At 37.8% G+C, this 13,709-nt stretch overlaps 1 long non-coding RNA gene across 1 annotated transcript in view; it reads right to left on the bottom strand.

Moving 5' to 3' along the window:
• Positions 1 to 209: 209 nt before the first annotated feature.
• LOC119627149 (uncharacterized) overlaps positions 210 to 13,709 on the bottom strand; it is a 36,577-nt gene continuing 23,077 nt past the window's right edge. The window contains exons 2-3 of the long non-coding RNA XR_005243172.2: positions 5,221 to 5,459; positions 210 to 1,802 (exon numbers count right to left, since the gene is read on the bottom strand). This is a non-coding gene — a long non-coding RNA (uncharacterized lncRNA). The remainder of the gene's footprint in view (positions 1,803 to 5,220; positions 5,460 to 13,709) is intronic.

Here is a 13,709-nt window from a genome sequence, read left to right as displayed (position 1 = left end):
TCAAGTTAATATACAGGAAGGGCACTGAATTTTCTTTCTTACCCAACCAATAATTTGAAAGGGTGTACTTAGCAGATAGTTATAGGCTGTAAGAAGAAAGAGGTGTCTGCTGTTAAATTAAAACTAATTGAGGAAAATAAGCTTATCTGTCATATCTTATTACCATAGATAATAATTATGGTAGAGCAAAATGTTTATTATCATGATGTTTATGTAATATTGTAATTAACAAAGGAATTATACTGAAGCACAGTATATCATTTATCTTCATCGCTTTTGTGCCAAAAGAGACAGACACAGTAGTCTCTTTATGCCACAGATAAAGAAGATGTTGAATATGACCAGCAATCCAAGGCAGAATCTGAAATACTAGCCAGGTATCTTTAATTCCTGATTAATATTCCAGTTTTTACTTAAAATAAGCCACTTTTGCATTTTTCAAAGGCTTTACAGAAATTTCTGAAGGCAAGAAGGGGATTATATTTAGAATTCTTATCTGCCTGTGTACATGTTCCATCTCTGATAACAAAATCCCCTAAGATAGAAGCAAAAACATGCAGGTATAACGCATGAACGCATAAGTTGTGACTAGTACAGTTATGAGCTGACAACCAGACCTAGACTGAGAATGACCCTAGTTTAGGGCCTGAGCTTCTAATGCTAGAGTTATGGGTCATTGTTTGAACTCCTGTTGGCCTGATCGCTTTCTTTCTGTAGGGTGGCTAGCAGAGTGAGCACTTGGTACAGACATTCAAATGACCAAGGTAAACCAGTGATTTGATCATCCAATAAAGTTATCAGAAAGGTAAAACATACTCTCTGGGCCTGCTGACTGCTCCTGTACTCCAGTTAGCAAAGCCTGAGAAGAATAAGGAATGAGTCTAGAGTCATTCTGGGGACTTAAAGGAACGGGATAAGCATTTGCTGCAATCTTCAATCACTTGCACTCTTGCAGGTAAGGGTACTAATTAAAGTTAACATTGAGTTTTTAATGACTGATGTTACCTTGGGCTTGTTAGAGGACATAACATTTATGATGTACAGTAAAGATACATCTTTCAAGGGGGTGATTTGTAAGTACATAATATAGATGACAATGTATCAAGTCAAAATTGCCTTGTGGAAAACTGCATATGAAAACCTAATAAACATGTTTCAAAACATTCAATATTGCCAAATTTTCCTCCCCTATTGAAACACACTGTGTTTCCCCCACCACAATTGAACACTGTAAACTACTGTAGGTAGCTTGCATCTGAGACATGTTGCATTGGGTGGGGGGTGGGGGGGGGAAGAAAAGTAGCTTTAAAGCCTAGAATCATACTCTGTATGGAGATATGTCCCTGACTGAGAGAACGGGAAATTCTATCAAGGTTCCTACACTCACTTAGAGGCGTGTATTCATTGCATGAAATGGCAATTGGAAGAGTCTGCAATATTTTAATTGCTCATTCATTTGTTCTCTTTTTCATTTCCAAGCTGCCATTCACACAATCTTGATTTCTGTTTCTCTGATCCTTCCTATCCTCCAATCTGTTCCTTAGCAGAGCACAAAAATGTGAATTTGCAAACATTAAATACTCCCTTGGTATGATTCCATTGTAGCATACTAAGCAGACATCTTCAATCAATCACAACATGACTTTCCTCCCATGAGACTCAGATTGGACTTCATAGTCCTATCCCAACACAATCCTCCAGGCAACCGCTACCAGTTGACCAGGGCAGATCCTCTGACATGCCATATGACATTTTTTAAACCACTTAGGTCCTTTATTTTTGAGCTTTAGTCACCTTTGTGACTAAAAAAAAAACACATTAGATGAGATACTCTCTAGACCTTTTGCTGAAATTCTGTGATTTTATTATCTTTTAGATTATAGCAGAGATCAACAAACCACAGCCCGCTAATTAAATCTATGCTGCCAACAGTTTTTGTACAGCCTTGGAGCTAAAAATGAATTTTACATTTTTAAAGCATTGGAAAAATCCAAAGCATACTATTTCATGACATGTAAATATAAAATTAAAATTTGAGTGTCCATAAATAATACTTATTGGAAAACAGTCATGCTCATTTACTTTCATATTCTCTATGGCTACTTTCCCACTATAATGGCAGAGTTAAGTAGTTGTATCAGACACCATATGTCCCAGAAACCTAAAATAGTTACTAATTGATTCTTTACAGAAAAAGTTGAAACCAGAGTATGGTGAGAAAATTGTGAATTGAATGCCAGGTCAAAAGAAATGTTGTTTAACACAGAGGTGTAAAGGATTATGAGAAAAAGCAAGTGAAATAACACGAATGTTTGTCAAAAAGTCATCCAATGGCACACTTCTAAAATGTGAATTTCATTATAACATTTTTATTATTTTGTTATAAAATGTTTTATAAGAGAGAAGTTCCAAACATAAAAATAAAAAGGAACCAGGCCTTTACGGGGGACCATAAAGAGAATCCGACATAAATGTTACAGGTTTCATGTTAGAGGCTAAGGTGAATTGTAAATTCAAGGTGAAATTTGTCAGTATCTCATAACCCAGTTAAGATATAAATTCAACAAATACTCTGCTTGGGAAAGATGCATTGTGTTCCATTTTTCAAATTATTCAGTTTACTGATTAAAATATTTTTACATTTACACAAAGCAACAAATGTAACTTCCATACTCTTCTATTTCATAAGCTGAAATAAGTCTCTTCTTCCCTCACAGGGATGGTGGAAAGAATCTTTAAGAAAAATGCTCTAAGTCAAAATATAATTTTTGATATTTATGTTTAATATTAGGATAATAATTCTTTTTAAAATTGCTTAATCATATGCTTACTCATGCTTTTACAAGTCTGTTGATTCAATAAATGATGAAAACTTAATTGTTGTGCTTCTGATTAAGTCTGATGTATGCAAAATGAAAATTGCTTATTTAATATCAACTGTTAATATGAGTTCACGTTTAACTAGATTGGAACCTATTTTTATTCCAAAATCGTTTCAAACTAACCTTTTCTTGTGTTAAAAAGTTTTGGAGCTGTTAATACTCCATATATACAAAGAAACATAGTTATCTTTAGTTGATACATAATTTGCAATTTCTCTAACTCTCATTAATATTTGGGTAACTTTCAGTTCCTATTACTGGAAAAAAACAACTGAGAGAGAAGAAAACAACAATTGAGCAGGAGAATAAACATATTGCGTGTCTAGAAAGAAGAGATATTAAAATCACATAATTAATTAAGATAAACAATGTCTTCTGCAGAAAATTTCATCTAACTTTCTATGGTTGGAAGAAAGATGGCTTTCAATAATGATAGAAGTTGGAAATAGACCACATTTACGAAATGCCTAAAACACAAATAAAAATAGGAAAATTGAGTTAATAATTCAGACATTTTTCAAACTGCTAATTAGTTGCATATGGGTAGCTTGGGTGGTGAAAGTCACATAAAAACGTCCATTATAGAATCTAGATTACCAGTGTGTTGCATAATTTAAATAAGGCCATAAGTGGTAAACTTGCCTAAGTTAATTAGATCTACTCTAATATACAATATAGCACCCAAAACAATTCAAAACTAGAGAAATTTCTGGAATAATTCTAATATAACATGCCCTAATGGTGTCAGATTAACCCAGATTTCAGTATGGTCCTCAATACCATCTCCTACACTTCTTAATTGTATAATTTAACCCCAGTGAACTCTACATTGTACGTTAGTACATGGGAGAAATTATTTACTTTGTAGGTTTCTGTACAGATTAAATTCACATAGTAGGCAAGCAATAAATGTTTGTAACACTCCCATAATTTTGTAGTTTTGTTTAGAGACTGCAAAAGAGTGTCAATGCTAATTAATCATGAAAAAATAAGATCTGCATACTTTTTATACTTAAAAAGAAGTTATAACTTTTCTAATATTATATACTGATGTAAATACACACATATTGTAGTTCATATTATTTAAAATTGTAGTTTCATGAATACATTCTGTTAAATGCCATGCCTTCATTGAAATGTTCTTTCTTGTTGCCTGGACTATCCAGATCCATGGAAATTTTATAACTGTCATTGTGTTTTTATTTTAGCAATAAAGATGCATCTTTGTTTCACAAGAACTGGAAATAAAACATTGTCCCAAAAAGCAGGAACTTTTAAAGTTGGGGAAAAATACAGCAGTAAGTGAAGTACTTGTTTCATATCTGTTGAAGAAATGATCCAATTATTCCATATGGGAAGAAAGTCAGGAATTGAAAGCAAAAACCCAGACATCTAAGTGTATTTTCACTTGAAATCTGTAGGACCATAAGCAGTACTCATATTCAAATAAACTAGAAATATTAGCTATTTGAACCATAGAAGTCACCATTTGCATGGGAAACACAGGGACTCTGATTTAGGGGCACCACACTTCAAATGCCAGTTTAGATTTGCTACCTTCAGTAAATTACAACTTACCTGAGTCTCAGTTTTCTTACCTTTGAAGTGTGGACAATAATAGGTACCTGGAATCACAGCTGTTTTGGGATTCAGTTAGTTCATGTAAGGTGTTTTTTAAAGAGTAAGTGCTCACCAAAATGAAGCTATTATTACTACACAACCATTCCCTTTCACCAGTGGAGAAAGTTTCAAATGGATTACAAATGCTATATTCTTGTCACTAAGCATTCCTCAACTATCAGTGCAAAGGCAAATTTAACAAAACAAACCAGCCAACTGTTTTCAAGTAAAAGGAAAGGAAGGGAGAAACCATCCCGATAACTTGAGCATAACATGTCCAGGTAGGAAAATGCAGATCCCTTCAAAATAATCTCCCCTATGTTCCAGGTATTCAACAGTTGATCTAAGAAACATAAAGTCTTACTATTCTGTGTCCCAGTTCTTTAAGACTTTGAGAAACAAAAGAACCCCAAAGAAGTCTGAGAAATCAATAAATGGTTGTGTCCAAAATATAGATACTATATCAGATATTGTCATAGGTCACTAGCAACCCAGGTTTTCCTAGACTGAAAAGTGCACATCTTGATAACTCTCAATCTCTCAATCTTAGGCAAACCAAGACAGTCACCTTGAGCATAAGTCATAAGATATGTTCCATGGTCATAGAATAGCAGCACTGGTAGGGTCTGGGGAAACTATAGAGTCTATCTTTATTTTACAGATGGAAAGTTGGATTCTAGGTATGAGCTAATGACATTCCCACAGGTGCAGTGCTAACCCTAAGGAGCATTTCAGGTGACACGTGAACTCCACTCTTCTAATTCCAGATTTCCAAGGTTATACAGGATGAAGAATGTTGTAGTAGAAGAAAAGCCTGGGTCTTATACCAGATTACCTGGGCTTCTATCCTGTGATTCTAGACAAGTGATCTGGCTTTTAAGCCTCAGTACTTTTCACTGAATATCGGTATTGTTAGCATCGAATGACAGGGAGCACATAAAGTGTTGAGTTCCGTGCCTAGCACATAAAAAACATGAAATAAATGTTTGTTATTATTATTGATAGTTATCATCTATTTCTCCTCTTTATTTTCCTGATTATTAATATAATCATCATTATTATTATTTGCTACTTACAGCAAGAAGGCACAACCTAGCATAATAAGACCCTTCCTTTGATTTTCACTAAAATCATGTGGACTTAAAATAAGTCATTGAAATTGTGTCACTCTGAGCTGAACAATTTACAGACCCTTTTTGAAAAGATGTCTCTTTGACTATGACAAATGCATGCAAATTGCTTTAGTAATTCAGCTTCAGGGTACTCCACTAGGTTCTTCTAAAAGGCTCCTTTCAAAATGCTCGATCTTTACTACCATTCTCTACGTCTTGAGCCATTTTCTATAGAGGCCTAACTATTAAAAGCACTCACAAAAGGATAGCCATCCTGAAATAAAAAGGAAGTATATTTGAAATGATTATATATTCAAATGATACAGCAACAGGGTGTGCAGAACAAAATTTAGATTGTGAAGTAATACTTCGTAAACATACCCAGTATTCAGAAGTTTCGGCCTTTCTCTCTCTTTCTTTCTTTCTTTCTTTCTTTCTCTTTCTTTCTTTCTCTTTCTTTCTTTCTTTTCTTTCTTTTTTCTTTCTTTCCTTCCTTCCCTCCTTCCTTCCTTCCTTCTCTTTCTTTCTTCCTTTCTTTCTTTCTTTCTTTCTTTCTTTCTTTCTTTCTTTCTTTCTTTTTCTTCTTTCTTTCTTTCTTTCTTTCTTTCTTTCTTCTTTCTTTCTTTCTTTCTTTCTTTTTCTTCTTTCTTTCTTTCTTTCTTTCTTTCTTTCTTTCTTTCTCCTCCTCCTCCTCCTCCTCCTCCTCCTCCTCCTCCTCCTCCTCCTCCTCCTCCTCCTCCTCCTCCTCCTTCTTCTTCTTCTTCTTCTTCTTCTTCTTCTTCTTCTTCTTCTTCTTCTTCTTCTTCTTCTTCTTCTTCTTCTTCTTCTTCTTTTCTTCTTCTTGTTTTTTTTTCTTTTTTTTGACAGGGTCTTGCTCTGTCATCCAGCACCCAGGCTGCAGTGCAGTGGTATAATAGAAGCTCACCGCACCCTTGAACTTCTGGACTCAAGCAATCCTCCTACCTCAGCCACCTGAGTAGCTGGGAGTACAGGTATGTTCAGCTACACCTGGCTAATTTATTTATCTATTTTGTAGAGGTAGGGTATTCCTATGTTGTCCAAACTGTTGTCCCAGGTCTTGAACTCCGGGGCTCAAGCAATCCTCCTGCCTCAGCCTCCCAAAGTGTTGGGATTATAGGCATGAGCCACCATGCCTGGCCTAGCCCTGCTTTGGAATCCAAAAGAGCAAAATCCAGAATTTCTCTTTCTTTCATTTCACTTTTATAGTTCAATATTTTCATTTGTTAAAAATGTAAGTCACTTTCATACTCAGGAATGTACAAAATGATAAGTTCAACAGAATTTTAGAAAACTAAAATAGTACAGGTGCCTCTGAAGACTAACAGCACTCTTTCTTGGATGTGCATCAAATAGAGATGTGATTTGTGGAGCAAAGTATAGCATTTTACCCTTAATTTCATGGATATTTTCCTGGTTTGACTTGTACCCTAGATTGTTTCATATTTGCCTTTTCTAAGCTTCTCAATGAAACGACCTTCAAAAATAGAAAAACTCACAACTCTGGAGAAAATATCTACTTACAGCATGGATAGACCAGACTGAGAAACAGTTTGTGCGTAAGCAGGGTAATTTTTAAAGGGAAAAAACACTGTTCCTATAATTTCATAACTTTAGAAACAAGATTTCAGAATAATACACATCAAAATATTGGTATTTAAGAAACTTAATCTTCACACTCCACCTGAAAAATGTATATTTATACATTTATGGATTTTAAAATATGTCTCTAGGTAATTTTTAAAAAGAAACATAATGTAATCAGATACATTCTCCATTATCAGAGCACAACTCTTTGTCATTCTGTTAATTTCTGGGTCATGCGTGAGGTCAGCACATTGCAAAGACATCCTTATTACAAAAAAAAGGAAAAGACAAAAGAAGGAAGGTGAAAATGGTAGACTGAGTGCTTATTAGTTTGTTATCTAGGTAAATATCAAGTTCACTGCCTATTCCCCTTCATGCTCCTGAGTCTCAATATAGATATATATGTATATGCTGGGGTATGACTCTGTAGGGCGTGTGTGTGTGCATGTGTGTTGGGAGAGAAGTGCTAGGAAGCGAACCAGAGACCTAAGCAGTCAAACTAATTTGTTTATAGGTGAATAAGATCACTTCCCCTTCGCTTTCTATATCACAAGATTATCTGATCTCTCATAAGAATGAGGTAAACTGGATTGTTGGCAAGATGGACAAATAGGAACAGCTCCGGCATGCAGCTCCCAGTGAGATGGATGCAGAAGGTGGGTGATTTCTGCATTTCCAACTGAGGTACCCAGTTCATGTCACTGGGACTGGTTGGACAGTGAGTGCAGCCCACGGAGGGCAAGCCAAAGCAGGGTGAGGCGTCATCTCACCTGGGAAGCACAAGGGGTCAGGGAATTTTCTCCCCTACCCAAGGGAAGTCATAAGGGACTGAGCCTGAGAAATCGTGCATTCCAGCCCAGATACTGTGCCTTTCTCATGGTCTTTGCAACCTGCAGACCAGGAAATTCCCTCCAGTGCCTACCCCACCAGGGCTCTGGGTTTCGAGCACAAAACTCAGTGGCCGTTTGGGTAGACACCAAACTAGCTGCAGGAGGTTTTTTTTTGTTTGTTTTTTGTTTTCCATACCCCACTGGTGCCTGGAACGCCAGGGAGACAGAACGGTTCACTCCCCCTGGAAAGGGGGCTGAAGCCAGGGAGCCAAGTGGTCTGGCTGGGCGGGTCCCACCCCCACTGAGCCCAGCAAACTAAGATCCACTGGCTTGAAATTCTCGCTGCCAGCACAGCAGCAGTCTGAGATCCACCTGGGACAAGGGAGCTTGGTGGGGGAGAGGCGTCCGCCATTGCTGAGGCTTGAGTAGGCGGTTTTACCCTCACAGTGTAAACAAAGCCACCAGGAAGTTCAAACTGTGTGGAGCCCACCACAACTCAGCAAGGCTACTGTGACCAGACCGCCAGATTTCTACTCTCTGGGCAGGGCATCTCTGAAAAAAAGGCAGCAGCCCCAGTCAGGGACTTATAGATAAAACCCCCATCTCCCTGGGACAGAGCACCAGGAGGAAGGGGCAGCTGTGGGAGCAGCTTCAGCAGACTTAAAGGTCCCTTCCTGACAGCTCTGAAGAGAGCAGCTGACCTCCCAGAACAGCTTTCGAGCTCTGCTAAGGGTCAGACTGCCTCCTTAAGTGGGTCCCTGACCCCCTTGTATCCTGACTGGGAGACACCTCCCACTAGGGGCAGACAGACACCTCATACAGGAGAGCTCTGGCTGGTGTCTGGCTGGTGCCCCTCTGAGATGAAGCTTCCAGAGGGAAGAAAAGGCAGCAGTCTTTGTTGTTCTGCAGCTTCTATTGGTGATATGCAGGCAAACAGGGTCTGGAGCGGACCTCCAGCAAACTCCAGTAGACCTGCAGCAGAGGGGCCTGACTGTTCGAAGGAAAACTAACAAACAGGAATAACATGTCCACTCAGAGGCCCTATCTGAAGGTCACAAACATCAAAGACCAAAGGTAGATAAATCCACAAAGATGGGGAGACACCAGTGAAAAATGTGGAAAATCCCAAAAACCAGAACATCTCTTCTTCTCCAAAGGATCACAACTCCTCACCAATAAGGAAACAAAACTGGACAGAGGGTGAGTTTGATGAATTCACAGAAGTAGGCTTCAGAAGGTGGGTAATAAGAAACTCCTCTGAGCTAAAAAAAAAAAGCATGTTCTAAACCAATGCAAGGAAGCTAAAAACCTTGAAAAAAGGTTAGACAAATTGCTAACTAGGATAACCAGTTTAGAGAAGAACATAAATGACCTGATGGAGCTGAAAAACACAGCACGAGAACTTTGTGAAGCATACACAAGTATCAATAGCAGAATTGATCAAGTGGAAGAAAGGATATCAGAGACAGAAGATCAACTTAATGAAATAAACCAAGAAGACAAGATAAGAAAAAAAAATAATAAAAAGGAACAAACAAAGCCTCTAAGAAATATGGGACTATGTGAAAAGACCAAATCTACATTTGATTGGTGTACTGAAAGTGACAGGGACAATGGAAACAAGTTGGAAAACACTCTTCAGGATAATATCCAGGAGAACTTCCCCAACCTAGGAAGACAGGCCAACATTCAAATTCAGGAAATACAGAGAACACCACAAAGATACACTTCAAGAAGAGCAATCCCAATATACATAATCATCGGATTCACCAAGGTTGAAATGAAGGAAAAAATGTTAAGGTCAGCCAGAAAAAAGGCCGGATTACCCACAAAGGGAAGCCCATCAGACTAACAGCAGATTTCTCTGCAGAAACCCTGTAAGCCAAAAGAGAGTCGGGGCCAATATTCAACATTCTTAAAGAAAAGAATTTTCAACCCAGAATTTCATATCCAGCCAAACTAAGCTTTGTGAGTGAAGAAGAAATAAAATCCTTGATAGATAAGCAAATGCTAAGAGATTTTGCCACCACCAGGCCTGTCTTACAAGAGTTCCTGAAGGAAGCACTAGACATGGAAAGCAACAACCAATACTAGCCACTGCAAAAACATGCCAAATTGTAAAGACCATCGAAACTATGAAGAAACTGCATCAACTAACAGGCAAAATAACCACCTAGCATCATAATGACAGGATCAAATTCACACCTAAAAGTATTAAACTTAAACGTAAATGGGCTAAATGCCCCAATTAAAAGACACAGACTAGCAAATTGGATAAAGGCTCAAGATGCATCAGTGTGCTGTATTCAGCAGACCCATTTCATATGCAGACACAGTAGGCTCAAAATAAAGGGATGGAGGAATATTTACCAGCAATTGGAAAGCAAAAACAGAAGCAGAAATTGCAATCCTAATGTCTGATTAAACAGAGTTTAAACAAACAAAGATCAAAAGAGACAAAGAAGGGCATTACATAATGGTAAAGGGATCAATGAAACAAGAAGAGCTAACTATCCTAAATGTATATGCACCCAATACAGGAGCACCCAGATTCATAAAGCAAGTTCTTAGAGACCTAAAAAGAGACTTAGACTCCCACACAATAATAGTGGGAAACTTTAACACCCCACTGTCAATATTAGACAAATCAACAAGACAGAAAATTAACAAGGATACTCAGGACTCGAACTCAGCTCTGGACCAAGCGGACCTAATAGACATCTACGGAAATCTCCACCCCATATCAACAGAATATACATTCTTCTCAGCACCTCATTGTACTCATTCTAAACTTGACCATGTAATTGGAAGTAAAACACTCCTCAGCAAATGCAAAAGAACAGAAATCATAACAAACAGTCTCTCAGACCACAGTGCAATCAAATTAGAACTTGGGATTAAGAAACTCACTCAAAACCATACAACCACATGGAAACTGAACAACCTGTTCCTGAATGACTACTGGGTAAATAACGAAATGAAGGCAGAAATAAAGATGTTCTTTGAAACCAATGAGAACAAAGACACAACATACCAGAATCTCTGCGACACATTTAAAGCAGTGTGTAGAGGGAAATTTATAGCACTAAATGCCCACAAGAGAAAGCAGAAAAGATCTAAAATTGATCCCCTAACATCACAATTAAAAGAACTAGAGAAACAAGCGCAAACAAATTCAAAAGCTAGCAGAAGGCAAGAAATAACTAAGATCAGAGCAGAACTGAAGGATATAGAGACATGAAAAACCCTTCGAAAAAGTCAATGAATCCAGGACTGGTTTTTTGAAAAAATTAACAAAATAGATAGACCGCTAGCCAGAATAATAAAGAAGAAAAGAGAGAAGAATCAAATAGACACAATAAAAAATGATAAAGGGGAGATCACCACTGATCCCACAGAAATACAAACTACCATCAGAGAATGCTATAAACACCTCTATGCAAATAAACTAGAAAATCTAGAAGAAATTGATAAATTCCTAGACACATACACCCTCCCAAGTCTAAACCAGGAAGAAGTCGAATCCCTGAATAGACCCATAACAAGTTCTGAAATTGAGGCAGTGATTAATAGCCTACCAACCAGAAGAAGTCCAGGACCAGAGAGATTCATAGCCGAATTCTACCACAGGTACAAAGAGGAGCTGGTACCATTCCTGTTGAAACTATTCCAAACCATAGAAAAAGAGGGAATCCTCCCTAACTCATTTTATGAGACTGGCATAATCCTGATACTGAAACGTGGCAGAGGCACAACAATAAAAGAAAATTTCAGGCCAATATCCCTGATGAACGTCAATGCGAAAATCCTCAATAAAATCCTGGCAAACTGAATCCAGCAGCCCATCAGAAAGCTTATCCACCATAACCAAAACAGATATATAGACCAATGGAACAGAACAGAGGCCTCAGAAATAACACCACATGTCTACAACCATCGATTCTTTGACAAACCTGAAAAAAACAAGAAATGGGGAAAGGATTCCCTATTTAATAAATGGTGCTGGGAAAACTAGCTAGGCACGTGTAGAAAGCCGAAACTGGATCCTTTCATTACACCTTATACAAAAATTAACTTGAGGTGGATTAAAGACTTAAGTGTGTAACCTAAAACCATAAAACCCTAGAAGAATACCGAGGCAATATCATTCAGGACATAGGCATGGGCAAAGACTTCATGACTAAAACACCAAAAGCAAAGGCAACAAAAGCCAAAATTGAGAAAAGGGATCTCATTAAACTAAAGAGCTTCTGCACACCAAAAGAAACTATCATCAGAGTGAACAGGCAACCTACAGAATGGGAGAAAATGTTTGCAATCTACCCATCTATCAAAGGGCTAATATCCAGAATCTACAAAGGACTTAAACAAATTTACAAGAAAAAAACAAACAATCCCATCAAAAATTGGGCAAAGCATTTGAACAGGCACTCCTCAAAAGATGACATTTATGCAACCAACAGATACATTAAAAAATGCTCATCATCCTGGTCATCAGAGAAATGCAAATCAAAACCACAATGAGATATCATCTCATGCCAGTTAGGATGGCAATCATTAAAATGTCAGGAAACAACAGATACAGGAGAGGATGTGGAGAAATAGGAATGCTTTTACACTGTTGGTGGGAGTGTAAATTAGTTCAACCATTATGGAAGACAGTGTGGTGATTCCTCGAGGATCTAGAACTAGAAATACCATTTAACCCAGTCATCTCATTACTGGGTATATACCCTAAGGATTATAAGTCATGCTACTCTAAAGACTCATGCACATGTATGTTTTTTGTGGCACTATTAACAATAGCAAAGACTTGGAACCAACCCAAATGTTCATCAATGATAGACTGGATTAAGAAAATGTGGCACATATACACCATGGAATACTATGCAGCAATAAAAGAGGATGGGGTCACGTCCTTTGCAGGGACGTGGATGAAGCTGGAAACCATCATTCTCAGCAAACTATCACAAGGACAGAAAACCAAGCTCCACCTGTTCTTACTTATAGATGGGAATTGAACAATGGGAACCCATGGACACAGGGCAGGAAACATCACACACTGGGTCCTGTCAGGGTGTGGGGGTGCTGGGGGAAGGATACCATTAGGAGAAATACCTAATGTAAATGACGAGGTGATGTGTGCAGCAAATCAACATGGCACATGTATACGTATGTAACAAACCTGCACATTGTGCACATGTACCCTAGAACTTAAAGTACAATTAAAAAAAAAAAAAAGCTTATTCACCACAATCAAGTTGGCTTCATAACTGGGCTGCCAGGCTGGTTCAACATACACAAATCAATAAATGTAATCCATCACATAAACAGAACCAATGACAAAAACCACATGATTATCTCAATAGATGCAGAAAAGGCCTTTGACAAAATTCAACACCCATTCTTGCTAAAACTCTCAATAAACTAGGTATCGATGGAACATATCTCAAAATAATAAGAGTTATTTATGACAACCCCACAGCCAATATTATACTGAATGGGCAGCAACTGGAAGCATTCCCTTTAAAAACCGGAACAAGACAAGGATGCCCTCTCTCACCACTCCTATTCAACATAGTACTGGAAGTTCTGGCCTGGGCAATCAGGCGACAGAAAGAAATAAAATGTATTCAAATAGGAAAAGAAGAAGTCGAATT

Source organism: Chlorocebus sabaeus, chromosome 23 (assembly GCF_047675955.1).
Source record: "Chlorocebus sabaeus isolate Y175 chromosome 23, mChlSab1.0.hap1, whole genome shotgun sequence".
Taxonomy (NCBI): Eukaryota; Metazoa; Chordata; class Mammalia; order Primates; family Cercopithecidae; genus Chlorocebus; species Chlorocebus sabaeus.
The sequence above is the reverse complement of the archived record's forward strand: the minus strand, read 5'-3'. Positions and strand labels throughout refer to the sequence as shown.